Genomic DNA, 23113 nt, shown 5'->3' with positions numbered 1-23113 from the left:
GACTTCTGTTCGTTGACACTCAACAATGTGTTGCCACACGCAACATACCAGGTTTGTTTTTGACAGATTCCTTGTTACATGCAAAGGTAGCAGTTTACCGTAATGAATGTTTTATGCGTAATTCCTTTGTGTATAGGGTCTCCAAAGTACACATTATTAAAGTCTATTAAACTCTCTATTTAGCAGAATTACCAAAGTGCCTTTGGGGAAATTATTACAACGAAGCTGTACCGGTATTTAAATTCCAGTTGTTTAACAATCTTTTCCTAATCACCAAACCAGGTATCTACATTAAAGTGCAGTCAGACGTCTTCCAGCACAGCATAAATCTGTCTATGAGCTGCTTATGGAAATTCATTAAAAAAAATGAATATTTCAACTTGGCATGTTTTTCATAATTAGCCTCAGACAGCTACTGCTTTAAAGTAATATGAACTCCTTTCCTGATCCTCTTCACCAAGCAGAGCACTCCGCAATTAAGCCTGGTTATAGAAACAATTAACTATTTGCAGCCATACAATTTATATCAACATATGAGTATCTGCAAGATACCAGTCTATCTAAGGAAAATTTGGCCAACAAGGTCTTATTCTTTAATTTTGTATGAGAAAGGACCTGTCCTTGCATGGGACTGCATGACTTCACACATGGAGCAGCCCAAAAGCTGCTCAAATTCAGTGTATGCCCAGGTCTCTCCTCTGGTCCAGCTACTAAACTCTCTGCATTTTGTGTAAGCACCAACAGAGCAGCTACTAACTGTTGCTTGTGCCCCTCAGGCCATTTCCCCTTGAAATACGGCACACTACAGCTACAACTAGCTACTCTCTGAATATGCCAGTTTTTGTGGCAATGAGTCAAACTTAATTCCCAAGTTGTAAACGTGTGCGCATGCCTCCTGTGACAAGAACGGGCATTTTAGCAACGGGTAGAGTCTCATGTTTCTCAGGGGAGAGGAAGCAAACGTCATCATACTAGAATCACAAGATTCAGCTTCCTGGGGTGCAGAAGACCTAGATCCTAACCCTTCTGATTTCCTCCATGACCTTCAATAGATCACCGTGTTCTTGCCTCCATTTGTTACCAGTATGAGGGTGACATTTCATGCTCTTTGAGATGCCCAGATGTGCTTAGGTTCTATCTATGGGTCAGTCAAGCTCTCCTGCCAAGACAACTAAGAAGTACCCGAACAGATGTCTTGTCCTTGCCACTACATCACACTGACAGTTTTACAACTTCAACACTAGTTCAGTTCTCAGTCAACTTCAATGACAGAAACAACATGAATATTCTGTAAAATGCTGACAAAAATCTTATGAAATCAGCACTCACAGAAACAGTATACAAGCAATGAAGAGTGCTTCTCAACAAATATGCAGAATTTAGGCCACCATACAGCTGCCTGCTTTGATATGTCAGAATTCAAAGTTTATGTTCAAATACAGATAAAGAAGGACTGAAGTAATAATTGGAAGCTGATATGTAAAGGTACCTCTGACAAGTATGAATCAAATAATATCCATACGTTTTGGCTCCAAGGCAAATTCAACACCCTCTGGCAGGCCTACACAATAAAGCTGTTTCCAAAAGTCCTCCAGAAAACAATCATTGGAAAAAAAAGCTCAGCAAATGGGTGGACCTATTTTAGCCCTATACTAATTCCCTATAAATCAATGGACAAAAGTACTTCCTTTCTCCGGTTACAAACCCTGAGCCAAACCACCTTCTCTGTTTTACACATGCAACTTCATTGACTTTGCTCAAGTTACATAGCACCAGAGCAGAGTTTGTCCTTGGGTGCAACAGGAGGCCAAATCTCCCACAAGTAAGAAATGAAACAATCTGCTCATCTTAACTGAAGTGGGATGAAGAACATCCCTTTCACCTTTAAAAAGGAGACATAAGTATAATAGAGAGAAGGGAAAACACCACTAATTTCACTACTTCAGTTTGCCTCTCCGTTAGGAAAGACTCTTGTATCCTCAGAAAGGACATGTTCTTTAGACTTCTAAAATTACTTTATCACAAGATCTGAAGTCAAAGAATATCAGATGTTTGCTTAGAAAAGTATCTAGTATCTACCTCACTGTCTATGTCTTCCACTCAGTTTGACAGGAGTGGTAGATCAAGAGTGCAGCTCTACTGCAGCCTGAAGCCATCAGTCCCTTTTTGATATCACTTGCTCCTTTGCCTCAACTCTAGTTTCATGAGAATGAGGTGAGATGCTTCTGCTGAGTTGCCTAAAATCCAACCATGTCTTCAGTTTAGCTAGCTGTTGGCTGGATTCGCTCCATCAAGCATCTCATGGTAGGGCCTCATGAGCACCAAAACAGGTGCAAGAGGGAAGAAGGGGAAGTCCTGGTCAAGGACACAGTGGGGAGAGAAAGAGGATGAACAGCCATAACTGGCACTGGCTTAGGCTGCCACTGAATCTTTAGTGCCTGATGTCTACCAGAAGACATCAGAGAAACACAAGATATATTGTGTAGTGTGGCATTTAACATGGGCATTGCCATACACGTGTCTAACATTCTGCACTGGTTTGGGTTGGGAAAGAGTTAATTTTCTTCATAGCAGCTGGTATAGGGCTATGGTTTGGATTTGTGCTAGAAACAGTGTTGATAACACAGGGATGTTTTAATTATTGCTGAGCAGAGTTTACACAGTCAAGGCCTTTTCTGCTTCTCATACCACCACACCAGTGAGTAGGCTGAGGGTGTACAAGGAGCTGTGAGGAGACACAGCTGGGACAGCTGACCCCAACTAGCCAAAGGGATACTCCATCCCATATGACATCATGCTTAGCATATAAAGCTGGAGGAAGAAGAAGGAGGAAAGGGGGAGATGTTTGGAGTGATGCTGTTTATCTTCCCAAGTAACCATGACATATGATGGAACCAGGCTTTCCTAGAGATGGCTGAACACCTGCCTGCCCATGGGAAGTGGTGAATGAATTCCCTGTTTGCTTTGGTTCCATGTGCAGCTTTTGCTTTACTTACTGTCTTTATCTCAACCCATGAGTTTTCTCACTTTTACCCTTCTGATTCTTTCCCTGACCCCACCAGGAGTGAGTGAGTGAGTGGCTGTGTGGTTGCCAGCTGGGGTTGCCCCCCACCACATTTTCATGTCCTCACGTTTATCACACCAGATGACAGACCTCACAAAAGCACCTGGCAATATGACATCACCTCCTTTCCAGGGTATTGGGTGTAGATGTGGGGCGGCATTCATTTGTTATTGTGGCATGCGGACAAGCAGCCACCTCAGCCAAGCTGTTGCTTTGTCTCTCCTGCCACCTACTGTACTGAAAATCAAAATATGTGCCACCACCTCACATGCATCTCTACTTCTGTTTGGAAATACCAACCTTTAGTTCTTTTAGAAGTACCACTGTGTGCTTGTTGGAAGTCCCTACTGTCACAGCTCTTCCAGTGATGCTATCCAGTGTTTCTTGATGGAGGCTAAATGTAGCACTTTGAGCTCTACTGAACTCACTGATGCTTCAGGGTTAATATTAGCATTAAATACAAAAAACTCTCTAGAGTTTAGGGCACGAACTCCTCTCCCCCTTTGCCCCACAGAGAATTAATCACATTAGATTAATTTTAAACGGTGAACAGGCCATGATACCACATAAACCTCCATCCCTTTATTTGCTGTTATTTCTGATGACAACACTCACAAGGGGTAAAACCCAGCAGAAAAATAACTTCCCATTGAGCATGTGACTGTCAGCCCGTGGGCAGGGGTGAAACTCCCGCTGCACTTCAGCTGCGTAACCAAATGAGCGTCACCCAAGAACAGGCCCGCCAGATGCAAGAGTCTGCTTCAGACAGTGGTGTACCCTTGTCCTTTTCACCTTTCGCTCTCAAAAAGCACAGCTGAGCAAGTCTGGCTGTGCCACCCATACCCTCGGCAGAGCAGTGCCACCCATGCGAGATGTGATACACATGCGAGGTGCCACCCATGTGAGATGTCCTCCCTGGCTTGTACCCAAGTGGTGCTTCCAAGGAGAAGACAATTAATAACCACCTGGGTTCTGCCATGCATCCAAACAGCATTAATCACAGTGAATGGCATTGAGAAGGGCAGCAACAAGTCTGAGCTGGTCCAGCACAGCCCAAACCCACCATAGGGGCTTCAAACCCGTTCACAGTACTACGGGGAAGCCAATAAGCAACCAACCCTAAAATGAGCAGACGGATATCCCATGTTAATTATTTATGCCATCCCCCCAAGAAGGCCTGACAACTTTATTTTTTCAGTATTTTATTATTAAGTTTGAGAAAGTATCAAAATAGAAACAACAAGCTGAAGTTGCTAAAAGAAATCTCATTATTTTTCTAGTAAGAAGCTGCACTGTGGGTGCTGGTTTATTTTCCCATATATGGCATTCCCTTTTACCTAATCAACAGCTTAGGGCTCTATGACAGCAGATACCTTTGATAAAAAGAGTATTCTGGTGAAGGAGGAAGACATTCAACATTTGCATGATCAAGTAAGCTATCAAATGCGTTTATTTATGCTGTGACCATAGTAATCAAGAGGTATTACATGTGGAACTGAGCATCAGTTACATGCATTTTAAATCTGATCTTTCACTGGTTGCAGTAAGGAAATAATTGACTGGCCGGACTCTTTAGGGTCTTTACAGGCTGCAATTAGAGAAGCGGATACAGAAGATAAATTATTCTACTCCTGCAAAAGCAAGTCTTACTTTTGAAAGTAAGAGTGGACCTTTCATCTTAGTACTGAGAATCTGATCAGCTGGGAAAAAAAAAAAAACAAAACAACACTAATATAACTCCACTTATTCACAGATAAATATCTCTAAAAAATGAGGACATTTCTTCCCCTTAAACAAATCTGACAAGGCTATAACTAAAAATATTTATGCAACACACAGAGTTTGGTATGGACACAGGAAAATGACTGGCATGAGTAACTGGAGTGTCTGATCCCAGCTGCTTAGCCACCAAAATGCTTGACGAGCTGTGATACTTCCACTTAAAGGCAAATATGGCTCACAAATATCTATTAAACATGAATGAATTTATCAGGGAGCAACAGTACGTTCCCATTAATCGCACAAAGGCTGCAAAGCAGTAAAAAAGACTTTTTTACAGCAAGTGATCAGAAGCAGCTTTTGCTGAAACCAATTTAATTTCTAACAGAATCAAGGCAAAAAACTAAAGGATCACGTTACCAGTTAGTAATGATACAGGAACTATCAGTGAAAAGCTAATGGAGTGAACAGAGCCTTAAAACAACTTGATATTTTTTAACACAAACTTGAAGAACCTGCTGCTGCTAGGGCAGTGTCAGAGGGTGCTCACAGATCCTCGCCAGAAACTCTCAGACAACTCTCAAGGATCTCTAAGAATGCTCCAAGGGAATTACAGAAGCCAATTTTACACAGGCTTGTGCTGTCAGGATTGATGTCTCACTAAACAAACAGGCAAAGTTTAATCTCCAGAAGGACTTCTACCTCTGCTGCGCTCGACCAAATTGAAGGGAAGGAGATTTAAGCTTGTTTGGTCTATGGCCGAAGGAGACTTCGTAGCAGAAATGGAAGTCAGTGGGTGATAAGCTGCTCCCAGAGTTTCCCTTGCTTTGAGAGGAGTGGGAGCGGCTGGGAGCTTTTCGGAGCAGATTCTGCAAACAAGCTGTTAAGAGAAGCTGCTATCCAGAAGGCTTGACAGGAGGAAAAGGAAGCAGGGAAATCAGAGTTAATGGGATTTGGCCGCAACCAGAAAACAACTAGGTTTGCGAATACATTACAAACAGTCCTGCGCTTCACTGCTGCACCAGTTCATTGCTGGATGAGAAAAACTTGCATAGATGTAATGCCTTAAAAAACTCCATGGAAATGTAGATTCATCTGTTCAGAACCAAAATCACCTCTCCCCCTGGGATGCCCTGTAGATCCATACATGAAGAAGAGGAAATTGCCACCACTACACCATAACTTCTGTGACTTTCTGCAAGGGGGAAGCTGTCAGGCTAGAGATTTCTTTCTTTTGAGGTTATTCTGTAAGTCCCACAAATGAACACTTGCCATACATAGAGGTCACAATCCAGCTCATCTTAGACATCACTCTTCAGCCTGTCTGTCCTCCATGGAGGATTATAAAGCTTGCCCAAGTTTTCTGCAAGAGGCAATTGCTACCCGATCCTGTCAAGTGGGATAATTTGAGCTCAAAAGTAGAGGGTTACCTCATTCTCAGAGTGTCTCTCCTTGGCACAGCTTCAGATTGAGGAAAGTTATACAATTAGGGCACAGAATAAGGTCTTTGGAAGGAACCATGGTGCTCCCAAGCCCAGAGAAAAGCAAGCAAACAAACCAACAAAAGTTACATCACTTTGGAAAGAGCAACCTCAGCAAGAGGTGCTCGGTGTCTCCTGCACCAAGGACCTCCTGCTCATCCTCCAGTCTACATGGAGAGTGAGCTGGTTGCTTAAGGCAACAATGAAAGAAAAATTACCATAGACGATGCCCTCTACCTGTGCAAACTGAAGCCAAGCCTGGGACATGACACCACATGTACAAAATCCAAACTCATCCTTCCTCAGATCCTAAAGGAGGCAGCACCGCAGTACGTGCAAGGAGGGGAGATAACTGGCAGTAGAGAAATTTCTGGTCTAATCATGAGAGAGGGGAAGAGGCAATAGGAGTAGAAGAACAGAGACGATAGGAGAAGCGAGATAAAAGGATTATGGGGCTGATAGCATCTTACAGACAACACAATTTTAGAAGAAGGGGAGGAAGTTGAGCGGCCGTGAAAGAGGGGGAAGGAAGAGTAAGGCTGATTTTCCCGATAGTCAGGTCATGAACAGTTCCTGAAATCTTGTCTAGTCAGTCTGGATGTCTGACGTAAAGATGCCAAAAGCCAGGCATGCAGCATCTTCGGGGTGGAAAAAGGAGATATTGGGGAGTGAGGCACTCTGTGGGGGAATTAAAAAAAAACAAACTACAGGTCTTCTAAGTGCCACAAATAGAGACAAAACTACTGAACTCTCAACTGATAATGAACATGAACAGTTAACAGAGGAGTTATGCAGAATTGTCCACCAAGACAAAAAAAATCTTTAAAAACTTTGGCTCCCCACAACCTTCTTTTCTTTTGGAAATCCCACAGTCTCTGCTGGGAGATTAGCTTCATAAAGTGAGAATTTAACTGGAATTGCAGCTCTGGGTAACGATGGGAAATGTTGCTCACAGCAACAGAAAATGTAGGATAATTAGGCATTTTGGGGGAGAGCAGAAAGAAAGTTACAGTAACTATGCAAACAGCATAAATAACAACACTGTCCTTCCCTGGGACCTTATGAGAATCTCAGAGCAATCTATAGCCATTTCTCATCCAAAGCTGCTATGCTATGGCCACATCTTATTGCACGGTCTGGCTCCAGTCCTAAGCCTGGCCATCTTTATATTCTTATCCCCCTTGTCATCCTCACCCCAGACATCAGCTGTAAGCTGAGGGACAGGGACCCCGTTGTGGGTCTGTGCAGTGTAGGACCCCAGCCAGGACTCGGGGTGCTGCCAACATAATTAACAAGGCGGCCTGATCAAGAGACACAGAAGACAAAAGGTTTCCGCCAAGTGAGAAAACTTTTAAGTGCAAGAAGTGAAAGCTTCCCCATGCCAAGCGTGCTCAGCTGGGTAGGGTAAGTGGGCTGGGAAAGCGAGCCGTCTTTCAGACAAAAGTGTGAAAAAGAAGCAGGAGGAGAAAAAAGGGAAGACAAGGTCAAGCAGAGGGAGGCAGGCTCCAGACAAATCCTCCCCACATGAAAGCACCTCAGTGGACACCACTGTGGAGTCCGCAGAAGATGCTGCTCAGTGGGCGAAAGGGTCAAGTTAAAATATAAACCCACATTTACACGCTCCTGTGAGTTCCTTAACTGCAGCCGAGAATTTAATGATATGCTTTGCATTGGACTTGTTTGACTGTACGTTTTCCAATCTTCAGTTCCAGTTTCTGCGCCTACTCTGATTTTAATTATCACAGGGACAAAACACTAATATTCAGATATTGCCCTGCTAAGAAATCTGGAGTAACTGGAAGTTGTATTAACAATATTTAAATACATCTCATGTCTATTTAAAGGTTTTAACACATCTCGTTAGAACACTGCATAAATTAACCCAACCTAATTCTCCAGGATGCATCAACATCTAAAAAGCCCCAAGTTTGATGTTCTCTCTTACCACCCACTTAAAAAAACCAAAACCAACACATTGGGGTTAGCTTAGGTTGCAAACAGTAACAAAATCAACATTTAACTGAATACATGCAATTTACTCCCTGATTTAACGAAGATCATGCCATAACCAGTTCAAAACCAAAACAAGAGGCTCTCCCCCACCCCCGCCATGCAGATATTCCCCCCATTTTCACTGTTAATGACTCCCCAGCACATCCTGCCCGTTCGGGATCCTGTATCCTTCCCTCCATCCCTCCCCACCGCCTGAAACCATCCCAGGACAGAGGGAAGCGCTGCTGCTGCCGTCGGGCTCCCCATCCCCGCCAGGCTCCCCGTCCCCGTCCCCCCGCTCGTGCTGGCGGCAAGACAAAGCAAACTCCGGTTGCATCACGGAGCAAACTCATTTTCCAGCAACCTCCCAGCCCGGAGTTTACCGCTACTGTAATCCAGTGCTGTCAACAACACCGCCTTTGTTGCACACGGCTTGCTTGTTGGTTGGTTTGTTGGGATTTTTTTTTTTTTAATTGTTATTATTTATTTTTAAGTAGAATTTTTGTTTTCAATGAGTAATCTGTTTTCGAGTGATTTCTCCTCAGCGGTGGCTCCACCCTGTACTGTAAACGAGACATTACCTTATACAAGAATGAATCTGCTGCATTCCTCTGTCTAGCTGCCTCGCAGCACATTTCCTATGCTCGCAGCAGCCCCGGCAGCGCACGCTCTCCCATCCCTTCCCCCCCACCTTTTTTTTTTTCCTTCTTTTTCTTTCCTTTTTTTTTTTTTTTCCTTTTCACTGCCTTGCTGTGTTTTTGTGTAAATGATCTCACATGACTCAACAAATCCATCTGCCTGGAGCAGGCCAAGTTTGGAGCCTTCCCAGGAGGGAGGAGAAGAATTGCTTTGTGGAAAGGACCTGGAGCTTTGCCCTTTCTCTGGCTCAAATTACCCGCCTGTCAGGCCTGACGGATTTGGCTAAAAATAAAAGGAAGCGGGCCGTGAAAAGGAGATGAATGAGCTCAGCAGTTCCTTAGATAACATGGGCCTGGTGTCGCCCAAAGCTCCCAGAGCAGGAACTTCGGATGCCAGGCATGTAAGTGCGGTGCTGCAGCCGAGGTGAACTTGGCTGCCTGGGGACCCAAAAAATGAAAAAAAAATTAAGGGCAAAATAAAAAGGGCAAACCCAACCACACGCTGTTGGAAATAAACGGATTAAAGACACGCAGAACGGGAAAACTGCCTGCTGTAGGTTTTGAGCTTGTAGAAGGGGAGATTTACGGCCTTTCCAGTGGGGAAAGGGGGTGTGGGGGGGTGTGGCGGGGGGACACATATGATGTCAGCCTCCCACCCTGCCCGGGGAGCCTCAATATCGTCCCTGCAAACGCCTGCCCAGTGCCCGCAGCAGGTATTAAGCACTTAGTTTGGCAATGTAATGACACACTGCAACAATCTGTAATGCGAGGCAGTCAGCAAAGCCCTGGCTTGCAAAGCTCTTTCTCCTAACCATTAACCATATGTTTGGCTCCGCTGCCGCCCAAGCGAGCGGGTGTTCCAGCGCACCATCTGGTTTCTATCCACACAAGCAACTGCAAAGCACAGAGTATTTCCCTCTGGAGCCGTGTCTTCCTCCCCGGCTCCCCCTCCCCACCTGCCCCCCCACTCCTCCGCTCCCCCGTCTTCCTCCTTCACCCCATTTCAGCGGTGGCCTCGTTTCCCCGCTGCGATGCTCGAAGCACTGAGGACCACACGCTGCCACACTGAAGATGCGGCAGAAGAGCAAGGATGCTGTGACGTGCCACCCGCCGTGAGCTTGTACCTCTGCACACACACACACACACACAGAGGGATCGCACCCCTCAGAATCAATGCTTGGGGTATCATGTTAAAAAAATGAAGGCACATTCTTAACCGGTCCAAGAGCCACTGCAGCGCCCATCACATCCCACTCACACACACACGCACAGGGAGCATTCAACTGGGATTACATCAACTCCATCTACTCCATCCTGACACTGCAGAAGGAATTCAAGGATGAACCAAACAACAGGAGGACAATTAGCAGTGTTATATCCTGCCCCCAAACAGGCTTTCTAGGCACGCTGGGTGTTGGTGCCCCATCCCACCAAATTAAGAAGATTCTAGGGGGGGGGCGGGAAAAGAAAGAAAAAGAAAGAGGAATGGAACAAGAGAGTGCTGAAGAAGGAAGAATGAAAATATTTATTTTCCATGCAATTACTAAACAAGCTCTTTCTGAAACTATAAAAAAAGCTTTCAAGTGCTATATTCTAGAAGACCTTGTACTATGTTTGCTTTACAATTTTATGAATTCTAACTACTATTTATGTTTTTAAAGCACTTCCATCTTTCTTTTTATTTCTGAAGTCACCTATGGGAGATCAGCAGTTATGTTCCTCTCAGGTTGGCCAATTTAAGATTAATCATGACCTAATACAAGTATTCAGGGATGCAAGCAATAGGATATTCAGCAAATCCCACACTTGCTCCTTTAAAATAAGTTTATACTCTGCAATGAGTCACACATACAGTGTTTATCCAAGTTACCAGTGCTACAAGGAAAAAAAAAGCCCATTACATTTGCAAATACATACAAATCACAGCTGTAAGCACCCAACTGCTTACACCAGGACTTGTTTCTATGACTGGATATTGATTTTTTTAATAATGTGTCATTATACCAATGTTGATACAGCAAGTATCTTTCCAGAGTATGCAATTTAATATTAAAAAGAAGCTGGCTCTAGGAAATATCAAATCCACACTCATTCATATGCTGTTTAAATATCCTTCTTGCTCATGAATATAGCAAAGCAAAGCCACAACTCTGTTTTTTTCCACCTAGCACCTAACAAAGAAAATGCAAAGGACTCACCAGCTAAAACAAGCTCAGTCTAAGGCAACCAGCTCTGCTGATCTGCCACTCCAGCAGGCGCTGGAAACCAAGAGGCTATGTTGAAAAAGATGCACATTTCCCGAATCTCCTCATACATGTGAGAAATCAGTGCATGAAAAAGCATGCTGTAGACCCTCACCCTGGAATCAAATATGTATGGGGAAAACCCACATGCTTGTGAAAAGCCTGATGACTTCACTGGGATTGCCTAAGAAGTTTGAGGGTAGGATCTGGCCCCAATTATGAAAGAGGAGGGCAATTAGCACTGTAAACTCCCCTCCTTCATCTTCCACTCCCCCTCGGTGAGGGAAACAATTAAAATGATTAGAAACATAGGAGTTGCCTTTTAGCCAGCAACTTACATTTCCTGCAAAATAGGACCTATGTATGCTAAAGTCCATGATTTTAAGACAAGATTGTTGCAAACATATTAGTACCATGCTTAAATGTCACACATCAGGTTTCCTACAACCATGCAACAAGAAATTGTCTTCATTCACACACAGAAAACAACCAGCGGTAGTCCTCTAAAGCAGCAGAGGTCTAGATATGGGTCTTTTAGCAGATAATCATCTCTGATCCAGAAATCTTTAAAAGGGGGAATTCAAGGGAAATATTAATAGATTCAGAGTTGCGCAGTCTGAAGGGACAATTAATCATTTGACTTTCTACGATAAAACACGCACGAAGCTTCCCCACCTACAATGACGCAACTGTAAGAGTTTGAATTAGAGAATCTCTTAGGGGGAAAAAAACAAAACAACCGCCCCCCCAAAAAAACAGAAACAAAAAAAGAACATCAGATTTAGCAGCCTGACATAAGGAAGGGAGCACCCGCAACCCCAGCAATGTTGTCCTATTCAGCAATCACCCATGCTGTGGGAACACTCACACCCTCTCGCCTGGTCTGAATTAATTTCACAGCCAGCCACTGGGTCTTGTTATACCTTGTCACCTTCCTCTACTCCTCAGTCTCTGACAAAGGGCCACTGTCAGCCTGAAACCCAGCCAGTTTTTAAAGCATAATAAAAAGCAGTGCCACATTATTACCTGAATCCACCGAGTCCTCCTGCCAACAATGACGTTTTCGCAATCACATTTTTCTGTTTTTAAAAACTTCTCTCTTGCCTCATCGCTCTGTGTGAAAAACAACACAAAAGAGAAAATTGATTAACTGCATGTGATTATCTATTATTTGCATTACAGCAGTTGGCTTTCCCAGCAGATGTTTAGGTATTTTTTTTTTCCCTGCCATGTGTCATAAAGATATTTAGAAAGAAAAAGTCCTTTCCCCAAAATTGCTTGCTGACCAAACAGAAGTGACAGAGAACAAACAATCTGGAGGGGTGAACAGCCCATCCTTTGTAGACCTGCACAGGAGAACACAGCTCTCCTGTGCCCAAATCATCTGCCCTCTCCCCATGGCACCCTGCCTGGCAGCACCGGGACCAATGCCAAGGACACATTCAGTGCCACCAAAAGCAGAAATACGGGGGAAGAGAGAGCTGCTTAAGTTTCTTTCAGTTTCAGTAGTAAATATATGCCACTAATAACTGCAGCAGCAATGTAAAAATAATACTTGCAAAATTACATCAACAGTAAATTACTTAATCCTACAGTTTCCCTGAACTTTGCACCTACAACACTGTAAGCAGTGACTCCACTTAAAATTCTCAAAAGGTTCTTTTAGTGTCTGTGTTTACTCCCACTTCACATATTAGTAGCTTTAAACTGCAGTGTCAAATTCTCCTGCCAATACACCAATGAAGCAAAATGTACACTTCATATAAGAAATGTCCATACTTAAATAAAGAAGAAAAAAGCCCATATGGTGAAAAACCAACTGAAGATACAACCTCAAAAAACCCCCACCAGCCTCTCTGAATGGCCAAAAGATGCATCATAGGTAAAGAAAAAACGTAACTGGATTTTCAGTACTGGAAATACCACTAATATTGATCAGTATTTCATCGCTTTCTCTGAAAGCAAACAAAACAAACCCCTTCACTTAAGGAGACATAACCATCTGCACATAATCCCTTGTCTGCCTCCATAAGGACATATGAATTAAATGCAGCCACACAGCACAGGGTGGGAATATGGTTGTGATACCCCTCCTGCCATTTCAGGGCTCAGGCATTTGGCATACTCTGTCCATCATCAACAAGGATGTTTGCCAGAAAGTTCTGCTGCAAGGTTTCAGTTGCAGTGGTCTGATTCAGACATTCCCAAAAAATGTGGCTGGAAAGGCTTGACAAATTCTGGCCATCTCTGGAACAGGAAGTTTAAACCTGGGATTAGCCAGGTGCCACACAAAGCAAAGATCATCGTCTAGTCCAGGGCTGAGGAGGAGAGAGCTGGTCTTTGCCTCTGGCATCTGCTCCTGACCAGACAGGGCCACCTCCTGAGCAAAGACAGGGACCAACTCTCTCCCCTGCTCCAGGTGACCTCCCAGCCAGAGCCCTGGCAGCCTGGAGTCATCTACGCTCCACACAGAGCAGCCAAGAGCTGAGCCAGGGAATGGTGGGGAAAAATACGTCAGAATGGGAAATTTCACTTCATGGGGACGGAAAACTGGAGACAGGATGGTGAGAGAGTGACAACCTGGCTGGGCACAGACGGCTGCAGTAGGTCTGTGCAGTGGCTGTGCAGCGGCACTACTGCCAGTGCATCATCCTCAAGCCTCTGCAACACTGATGGACACCGTTTGTCATTTGTTTGCATCCTGCCTTTTTTTCTTATGTGTAGCAAAGCTCCATTGAAGAGATAACGTTGTTGAGCTGAGAGACTGAAATGGGAGGGAAACGTGGCAGGGCAGCGCTGCCACAGCAACTCTCTTCACTCTCTCCAGCCGCAGCACATCCCCACCGCACTCGGCACATGGGACGTCCCTCAGCCATGTGGGACCGCAGTGCAGGGCAACTCTGACAGCTGTTGGCAGCAAAGACAGCAGCCACCCCACCGCTCCCTGCCACCCCTCTCAGCGCTCAGGCAGATGAGCCATCGTGCCTTGGAGAGCTGCCACGCAGCTCCGATGCTGTGCCGCTCCAGTCATTTACACCCAGCACGTCCCAAGTGGCCAGTAATGGCGAGGTCCTAACCCACCTGAAACTCTGCCTTCTCTCAAGCAAAACTAATGAATGCTCACAGCAAAAGGAAACCCTATTTCCAGTACGTGAAATACTTGGTAGTACGGAGATATCTCAGCTGCAAAGCTGCAAGATCCTTAAGATCCTTTGTCCTCATTTTAATGCTCTTCCTGTAAAGAAGTGGCAACGCTTCCCAAACCATTTGTCAAACCCTCAAGCCTGACACTAATCAACAGAAGAAGTTTGTGAGGAAATGACAAACTTCTTCAGCAGGATTTGAGTAGTATGCCATAAATAAAAGCCTGGGGCCAAACACAGAACAGCAGGGAAAAACCAAGATGAGATGCTGAATAGAGTGTTTGCCCAGGACTTGTAGCTACAGCTGCACGCTCAGCACTAGGCAGGGGACCCATGGAAAGAGCAGGGTGTGATCACGTAATCAAAACCGTCCATGCATTCACAAGACTTAAAATTAGGTCTGCACAAATCCTTTTTATATCCCACCGAGTTGCACTCTGACCTTAGTTATAATATTGCAATGTATTTGTGTATGAAAATAAAATTAACAGCAAATAGCTGAAACCACCTTAGATACTATGCTGCCTTAGACATTCATGGCTTATAACAGAGCATAGATCTACAGTCAACCAAATGTGCAACGCAGGAAGACAGACCTTAAAGGTAAATAATTCAAGGCTTGAATTCTTTAAGGTAAATAATTTAGGGCTCTAATGAACTCGCTGACTGTAAATAGGGAGTTCCACTGCTAGGAACCCTCCAAACTGCCCTATATCCAATCCTCGGGAGTGCAGGGCAGAAAACCATCAGCAAAAACACGGCTCAAATATTCCTGACTATAGCAGCAAGGGCTCTGTCTAACACAAAAGGAGTCTCGGATAGGAAAAGGCAGCTTCACATACTGGTTCCAGTGCTCCATACTGTACCCATGAGCTGCTGAAATGGAGGTGCAATTTCAGAAATATCACTTGGGCAAGCAGTCAGGCACTCTGTGAAGCACCCAAAGGTAGGTGACCCATGTTGAGTCCCATATACGCATCAGAAAAACCCTTCAAGGACAGCCAACACAGCAATCTGGTCCGGAGTTGCTAAAAACACACATGACTATGTGCAAAGCTGTAAGCTCTTCGCTAAATATGGTAGCCCATAGATGAAAAGGAATCAGAAAAACCCCCACCTCCTCTTCACAATCTTTCTTCTCCATCCTCTTACAAAATTGGCTATGGTCAATTGACTATTAACACCTGGGAATTCCTGTGCGTCCATCAGAAAGCATCTCAGCCATACAAAATCCATCAACAAACCACAGTATCAATCCTCATAAATTCTTAAACTACCAGCAAGCCGCAGCCTTTCCAGCCTGCATCCTCTGGTTCCAACCAGTCATTCACAAGCAGCAACTAGTCCAGTCCAAGCAAGGAAACTATTAAAATGAAGATACAGCGAACTGTCAGTTATACAACATTGTTGCTGCTAAAAAAACTCAAAAGCTTTTTATGCTGTCTCACACAAACATAAAGTAGTACTTAAAAACGCCCTGGAGTTGCCTCACAGCCTCTTACGAGACCAACGTGAAACCAGACCGTGGAAGCAAACCCCGCCTTTCGCCGCCAGACATGGGGACGTCAGCAGCAACAGCCCAGGCGTTGCAAGGCTGCTGACAAGCCTGGAAACCTCGCATGGGAACATGCCTGCGGACCAGCAGTGGAAAATGCAACCGCGGCTCTCGCTCTGTGCCCAGCGGAGATGAGATCTCATCGCCAGTAGAGATCTGGGTCACCACCAGGAAGCTGGAATTATCCCAGCACCATCTTCTACGTAACACTCTTGAAAGGGGAAACAAATCTGTGGCGAGGTTGCATCTGACAAGAGCCTGGGTGTAAAATAAAAACAACCACTGGCAGTTTATTTGCTCGCTGGTGATACCATCCAACTGAAAAAAAAAACCCAAAACATAACGCATAATGTATGCAAACTTCTTTGCAGAAAGAATTTGTTATCAACACTAGGTTCAGATTGCAGTGTCTCAAGAGCTGGAAAACACATCTCAGTTGCCAAAATCAGTCTCCTAAATGCCAGGCTAAAAAGTATGTGTTTGCCTATCCTGTACTTTAAAAATGAAAAGCCAAACATGGGGAAGGAGAAAGCAAGAAAGACAATGAAGCATCAATTTTAAACCAATGACATTTGTGAAAACTAACTGCACCAAGTCTCGACTCAATCAAGTAGTTGATATGTCTCCAAGCACAGGACTGAAAACTGAACCAGCTTTCCAATCTCTGCTAACCAAAGCTTTTGCAATCTTCCTGTATGCCATTTCCTTGTTTACTTCTCATGGTACTTTTGGAGAAACCCGTACGGTGAACCTAGAAAGTGAAATGCGATATTATTTACAGAATAAAAGAGCACGCCGTTCGCAAGAATTCATAACCGCACACATCCCAATCCTGTTCCTCAGTCCAACACCCACTCCAGAAATCCTGTACCAACCAGATTAGCTGATGTGCACATGCTTGTGCTCTGGCGGAAACAATAGTCTCTTTCAGTCCATACAATCTTCTGAAGAACCAGGCGAAAACGTCATGGGAAAAGTTAGGAAATATCTGCAGAAAACAGTCTGCAAGATGAAAGGCAAAATGAGCTTTTTAACTTGTATGAAGTACATAACATGGAGGAGGAACGCATGGCTTTGTTACCTAGCCCCTCTTCCACAGGGCTTGCATATTTTTTTTTTTTTTTTTCCCCTAAGATAGAAAAGGGGGTTGAAACAAGTTTAGAAATCAAAACACTCCAGTAACGGAGTTATAAACAGAGTGCTGCAGGCAAAATCCATCTCGGGGAGCTGCACGGCAGATCCGGGAACTGGTACCCGCTCCCCTCAGACGCAGGGATCTCCCACCGAGGCAGGGATGGCACAGCATCCCTCCCTGCCCTCTCCTCCCAAACAGCACTCTGCTGCTGTGGAGGGCACAGCACTACTTTTTAATTAATCCAGCACAAGGTTTGAGCTGCCTCAGGGTTAAGCTAAACATTTTCTGTCTTTAACTGCTATAGCAAAAGTCACTATAGAGAAAAACACTCTGCTATAAGGCTAGGGAATTGAGGACAGAAAAGAAGCTGCCACAGAGCCACCCCTGACCTCTTGAAATTTTGCCTCCAGAGGACTCAAAATGAAGAAATCAAATTTTTAATCAGCAGGGAAATGGGGCAGAGAGACTAACTCTCAGTAATATTATAGTTGGGAACACCACATAAAAGGCATTATGGAGTTGTACTATCCACCTTCTGTTCCAAATTGTAGGTCTCCAAAAAACCTATCAGAAAAAAAAATCCCCTATACTATCAGGACAGCACTAAGCACTCAGAGACATTTAAAATGAACACAGCTCTACAAATCTCTGTTTTTCCTCTTGCAAGAGGCTACATAATTCCTGCAGGAAACAAACACTCCTGTATTAAAGCAAATTTTCTCTGCATGTGCTCATGAAGCCTATTATTTTTTAATCCTCTGGTATGCATCTTCCTATGTGATTGCTTATGTTAAAGGAAATACGGACATTCACCCTGCAAAAAATACCGACTCTGGTTCTGCACAAATGCCACAAAAGTTAAACAGCAAAAACTGCGGCTTCAACTCTGCTTTTGCCTTGCAGCAAACAGATCGTACAACCACGGGCATCTTACCTCTCATGTGCACTTACCCTCAACTCACGCTCCCTCTTTGCAAGAATTTACTGAGCAGTTCATGTAAACCCGACAGTATATTCCAAACTGTAGGAGTGAGCCAAAGTATTAATTTGATGTGTCTGACTGCACAGACACCATATGAGAATGTGAGAGCTGATCACAGAAGAACACAAGTTGCTGTTTCATTTCACAACTCTGAGAGTCAAAAAGGGTGTGTAGGACCCTGATATCTACCAGATGTTTTACAGTAAGGTGGAAAAAGTGGTGCGGACACATTTGTCCATCGTGAAAGCTTCCCGACAGCTACCAACTGGCCATGCCACCGCGAGCAGCCTTGCTCTGACTGCAAAACAGTAAAACCCTAATGGAACGGAGTACTCACGGCTTTCACGCATATGTATAATCCTGCTCTCAATCCTGCTCACTTTTCCAGAAAATGAACTTGACAAGTCTATTGGTACAATGTGAGAAAGCCTCAAAGTAGAACTCATTTTGCTACATATATTCTTGTACCTATTTAAGAAAAATTGATTATCTTAGATTTAAAAAAAAAATGGGCTGGAGTACCTCTGTGGTTTCTCCAAGGTCCACGTTGAACCCAAGAAATGAAAGAGCAAAAGTTTTTTAGTATTTTGTAGTAGTTGTAGTGGGTTTTGATCGCGGCGTGACAATAAAACCCTGGTAGATGTATTGTTAACCCCCTCTTCCCCTGCTTCCCCCTTCAGCCCTTCCCACTCAGGACAGGCGATTGGGAGGGAAAGAAGGACAGAGAGAAGAGAGTTGGAAAAAATAAACGTTTTACTAATGCTACTAATAAGAATAGAGAAAATAATACAAAATATACAAAACCAATCTTGAAAGTCCCAGTAACTGCAGAGCCGGCACCCAAAGTCCTGGATTGGACCCTGTAGTCAACCGGAGCTGGATTCAGTCTCTCACTAGGCCTCAGTTCGCAGGGACAACCAGGAGGTCCTCTCCTAATGTCGGCCATAAGCAGAAGGGAAAAAGGAAAAGGGACGAGATCCTCATGATCTCCCACTTTTATATGAAGTATTCAGGTGAATGGGATGTTACACTCAGTTGGTGAGTTTCTTGGTCACCTGCTTTCTCGTTGCCCCTCTCGCGAGAGGTGCATCCATGCTTATCAATAAGTTTGCATTCCATTGCTAGGTTTACCAAAACATGTATCTGGTTCTCCAGGAAAATGCAGCTAATATGAAGGCTTTAGCTGACAGGTAAATTCACTAAGAGAAACTTGTTTTTAACAAAACCAGGACACAAGTTTTGTGTCAGTTTCATTCAGAATATTTTTTCTTAGAATTTGCGTTTGGATTTAAAAACAAAAACTCTCTCACCTCAGCTCCCAGGGGTCTCAGCCACTACCCTCCCTGCACTAGGCACTTTACACATGCACAGGGACTTCACATCTCTGCCCTGAAAAGCCAAGTTTCATCCTGTAGGTACAAAACTGGAGGTTGTTTGCTTTTATGGCCAAAAAAAGGGAGAAGTTATCATTCAAAAAAAGAAAGTAAGAAGGGCAAAAAAGGGCAGAAAAGGAAAAAAGGGAAAAAAGGAAGAAGGGGGAAAAAAAGGGGAAGAAGGGGGGGGGAAGGGGAAAAATGGGGGAAAAGGGAGGCAAGAAAAGGGGGACAAATAAAAGCAAGCAGCCCAGAAGAGAAATGTCATTTCCACTGGCCTCTTGGGTGAAGCTCACTACAGAGACAAGTTGTCTTTCCATGAACTTGAGATGAACTCTGGAGAGTTCAAACTATTGCTGATGGTGGACACTGCTGTCCTCGACTGTGTGGTGGGGACTTGTGTGAAGGGACGACTCCTCCACCAGCCATATGTCTCCTGGTACAAGGAGAGCCCACGCTCATGCGGGCTTTCACACAGTACAGTGGGTGACAGGGATCACATGAGATGGAGAGAAACTTTGACAACCTTCTTGCTGGTGACCCCGCAGCTCCTGTTTCCACAACCCATGCCAGTTCAAAGAACACGACAGGACATGCAAGGAAGGAAAAGGAGCCTCTTAGGCCAGGGACAGGTAAATACACACACTAGATGACCTTTGGAGGTTCCTTCCAACCCAAGCTATTCTATGATTCCAGAAGTGAGGCAGTTTGAGGGCTGGGATCTCCCAAGCCTCTCACATCCAACCCAAAGCAACTTTTTGACAGAACGCTGCCTCAATTCTTCTACATAATGTTTGTACTCATAAAAAAGGGTTTAGGAGATTTACCAGGGGCTTGTGAGGTGACAGGATATTTTGCTCACAGTCTCATTGAATATATTTATGCCTACTGTTTTGACATTTGCTTGTGCACATACACTGCCCCGCTTCCCTCAGCCTGGCTCTATCTGAGGAGCAGAACTGCCAAATCTTCTGTCTCTCAGAGCAAAATGCTGCCTACGCCAGCCTTGAGCTCGGCACCAAAATCACTCATTCCTGCACAGGACCATAGAGATAATCCTTTGCCTGTTAAATATCCCACTTTCTTCCTTATTGCTCTGGGAGGATATGAATGAATGAACTTCACTTTTTCTGAATGCCGCCTTCTGCCTTTATTGTGTACTTTGGTTCCTGGTTCTAGCTGCACCTCCCTGACCTTTGAGGCATCAGTTAATCTTGCTGGGTCTGATTTCCAGCTCTAAGTCTCTTTGAGGCAAAAAGGTTGGACGCTATTAGCCCTGTGAGAAAAGATGCATTTGGTCCATAACCATGGGCTCCTGAAACACAGCTGTTAAGCGCAAGTCTCAGTTTCTGAAATTTGCTTTCTGTTGCCTCATTATCTTTACTACATCCCAACAGAAACCAGAGTCTCCGCAGGCAGAGGAAGTCTTTATGCTTCCAGCTGCATCTAATGCTAGCTATTCAAGCAGATGCAAAATGTTGAATCAACCTGATGTTTCACTTTAAAGTCTCAGAATTTTTCTCTTGCTGCTGGGACTAGGTGCTTGCGGTTTGAGTTACCACTGGGGAAACGGAAACTCAGAGCCAACCCTTCAGATTACTTCCCAACGCTGCCAGGCTGCCCTCAAAGAAAAACAACCAGAAGATTTCAGACACAAAATAGCTTAAAAATCAGATACCTAGAAAATATTCTGCAATAAACGAAGCGTTAAGTGCAATTAATTGAAATGAAGGCTGGAGCTCCCAGTAAGTCATAATTTTGATCCTAAAACTAGGACACGATCTCTAAGAAGCAGCTCTGCCAAGAGGTCCTGACCGCTAAATTTAATCCTGCAGGTGCTGACTTCATGCTATTGTTGTCTTCCAGCCAGATCATTCCAGTTAAGCAGCAGCCTTTCATATTTTCAGCAGAATCCATAGACTGAAACTCCATTTTTTAAGTATAGTTATGCATAGGGAAAAGAAAAAAAAATCAGCTTACCAGTGAAGAACAAAAATACCAGATCAGTGAGCATACAGTCTTAGAAATATAACTATAATACCTCACTTGCTAAGAAATCTCTTTCAAATAAATGTTTATGTTAAAATTTAAAGTTATGTTCAACATTAATCTTAGAGAATTTTACAACAGAACATACCAATTTTAAAAGGATTGTACAGTTTTAATGAATTCGTAGAACCCATAGACAGAAATTAAATGGGGGGGGGGGACCTACAGTGTTGGCTAGACATATTTCAATATTTGTTACCATAGAAACAAGCTGGCAGATTTAGGTTTTGGACTTATCCTTGCTATAAAATATTAAACTTTTTACAGTTTTTGCATATGTATATTATGGCAAGAACACTGTCAATCCTGATAAAGCCCAAAGCATCTTAATTATTTAACAGGATTTTAGCTTTTTTTTTTTTTTTTAAACAGAGTATCTTTTTCTTGTTTTTTTTTTTTTTTTTTTTCTTTAACAGACTGTATTTTAAAATCTTCCAGTACTTCCAGAATACCAAAGAGAGACTTCTGGCTGACAGAATAATATATAGGAGATGCACAGGAGATAAAGACTTCTTTTTCCACAATGCTGCGGAGAAGTGGTAGATAAAAGGAACACAAACATTCTAATAAAGACGATTCAACTGTAATGATAAAAATTATACCAATTAGCAACTGTGATAATTTTACCAGCTAAAAGTACATTAAATGTTATATTTCATTTGAAAGAGAGTTCATACTCCAAATTTGGTGGCTTTGTTCTCAACCTTAGCAATGGGGAAAGGCTGAAGTACAGAATTTAAGTGATTGGGATAACATCTCGACACTTCAGCGCTATCAAATACTTCTGGCAGACACCCGAGAAATGAAACAAACGCATCGTTCTTTCATGCTTCAGAAGAGCATCAACAGTTGTGTTCAACCCACAGCACACGCAGCACGCACAAAGATCAGCATTCACATGAAGAGCAAGGACAGGCACTTCTTCCTTCAAAAAGAAAGGGGGAAAAGCTCGTTCAGACAATTTCAGTGGTGCAGGGAACCCATCCAGATGGGTCCAGGGCATCGTTTGTTGTTGAGACGTGAGCTCAGCTGAGAGCACAGAGAAGATCAACCCCTGGGCAAGCTCAAGCTCACCGCTGCTGGGACTGGATGTGTGCAAGTGGCTTTGACCCCGATTTCACAGCCAAAACTGGTTGCACATCGCAGCCCTCACTTTTTGTTTGGATTCAAGAAAATCTCTTTACTGGAGACTCAACATGAGGCTTCCACAAGATGCAAAAAAAACCAAAACAAACAAACTTAAGAGTAAAAGCCATAAACCACATAGTTGTTTCAATACTATATTCCAGTACTGAAGAAGACCAGGAAAAACACCAACAGAAGCAAAGCATACCAGAATAAAGAAAAAAACTGGGTGAGACTGAAACACCCTCTTCTTCCAAGAATTAAACAATACTTTTTATGAAGTGTAAAGATAAGCAGTGGGACTACCATTTCCTAACGCTTCTGAGGTCAGTCCTCTAGCACAGGTTCTCAAATAGCCAATTAAATGTGCTCATTAAGCTGTTACACTCCCGTGAATTATATACCATCACATTAAATAAGCCCAATAGCTCAAGCCTCTTAAAAAAAAAATGGAAAAACTTATTCTTGAAGGCTTGCTAGACAACCCTTTAACTAATGGAAAAATCTCCTACACTTTAAAAGAGGAAAATGGTTAAGACAGCTTAATTTATATGAGTAAGAATTTAAATGTCACTTCCTGCATGTGACATCAATTTGAAGAACCTTGCATTTTT

General features: G+C 43.6%; 1 protein-coding gene across 5 annotated transcripts in view; it reads right to left on the bottom strand.

Annotated features, from left to right (window-relative positions):
- BACH2 (BTB domain and CNC homolog 2) overlaps nucleotides 1–23113 on the bottom strand; it is a 192508-nt gene that overhangs the window by 136954 nt on the left and 32441 nt on the right. For 3 of the 5 annotated variants that reach the window (XM_065835248.2, XM_071806754.1, XM_071806753.1), the window contains exon 2: nucleotides 12164–12250. The gene's annotated coding sequence lies outside the window, so the exon portion shown is untranslated. Of the gene's footprint in view, nucleotides 1–8639; nucleotides 8790–8837; nucleotides 8856–12163; nucleotides 12251–23113 lie in introns of those variants that run through there. The other 2 variants (XM_071806756.1, XM_071806755.1) reach the window with 2 other exon arrangements.

The sequence above is a fragment of the Patagioenas fasciata genome, chromosome 3 (genome assembly GCF_037038585.1).
Source record: "Patagioenas fasciata isolate bPatFas1 chromosome 3, bPatFas1.hap1, whole genome shotgun sequence".
NCBI classification, from domain to species: domain Eukaryota; kingdom Metazoa; phylum Chordata; class Aves; order Columbiformes; family Columbidae; genus Patagioenas; species Patagioenas fasciata.
This window is presented reverse-complemented; position numbering and strand designations above follow the sequence as displayed.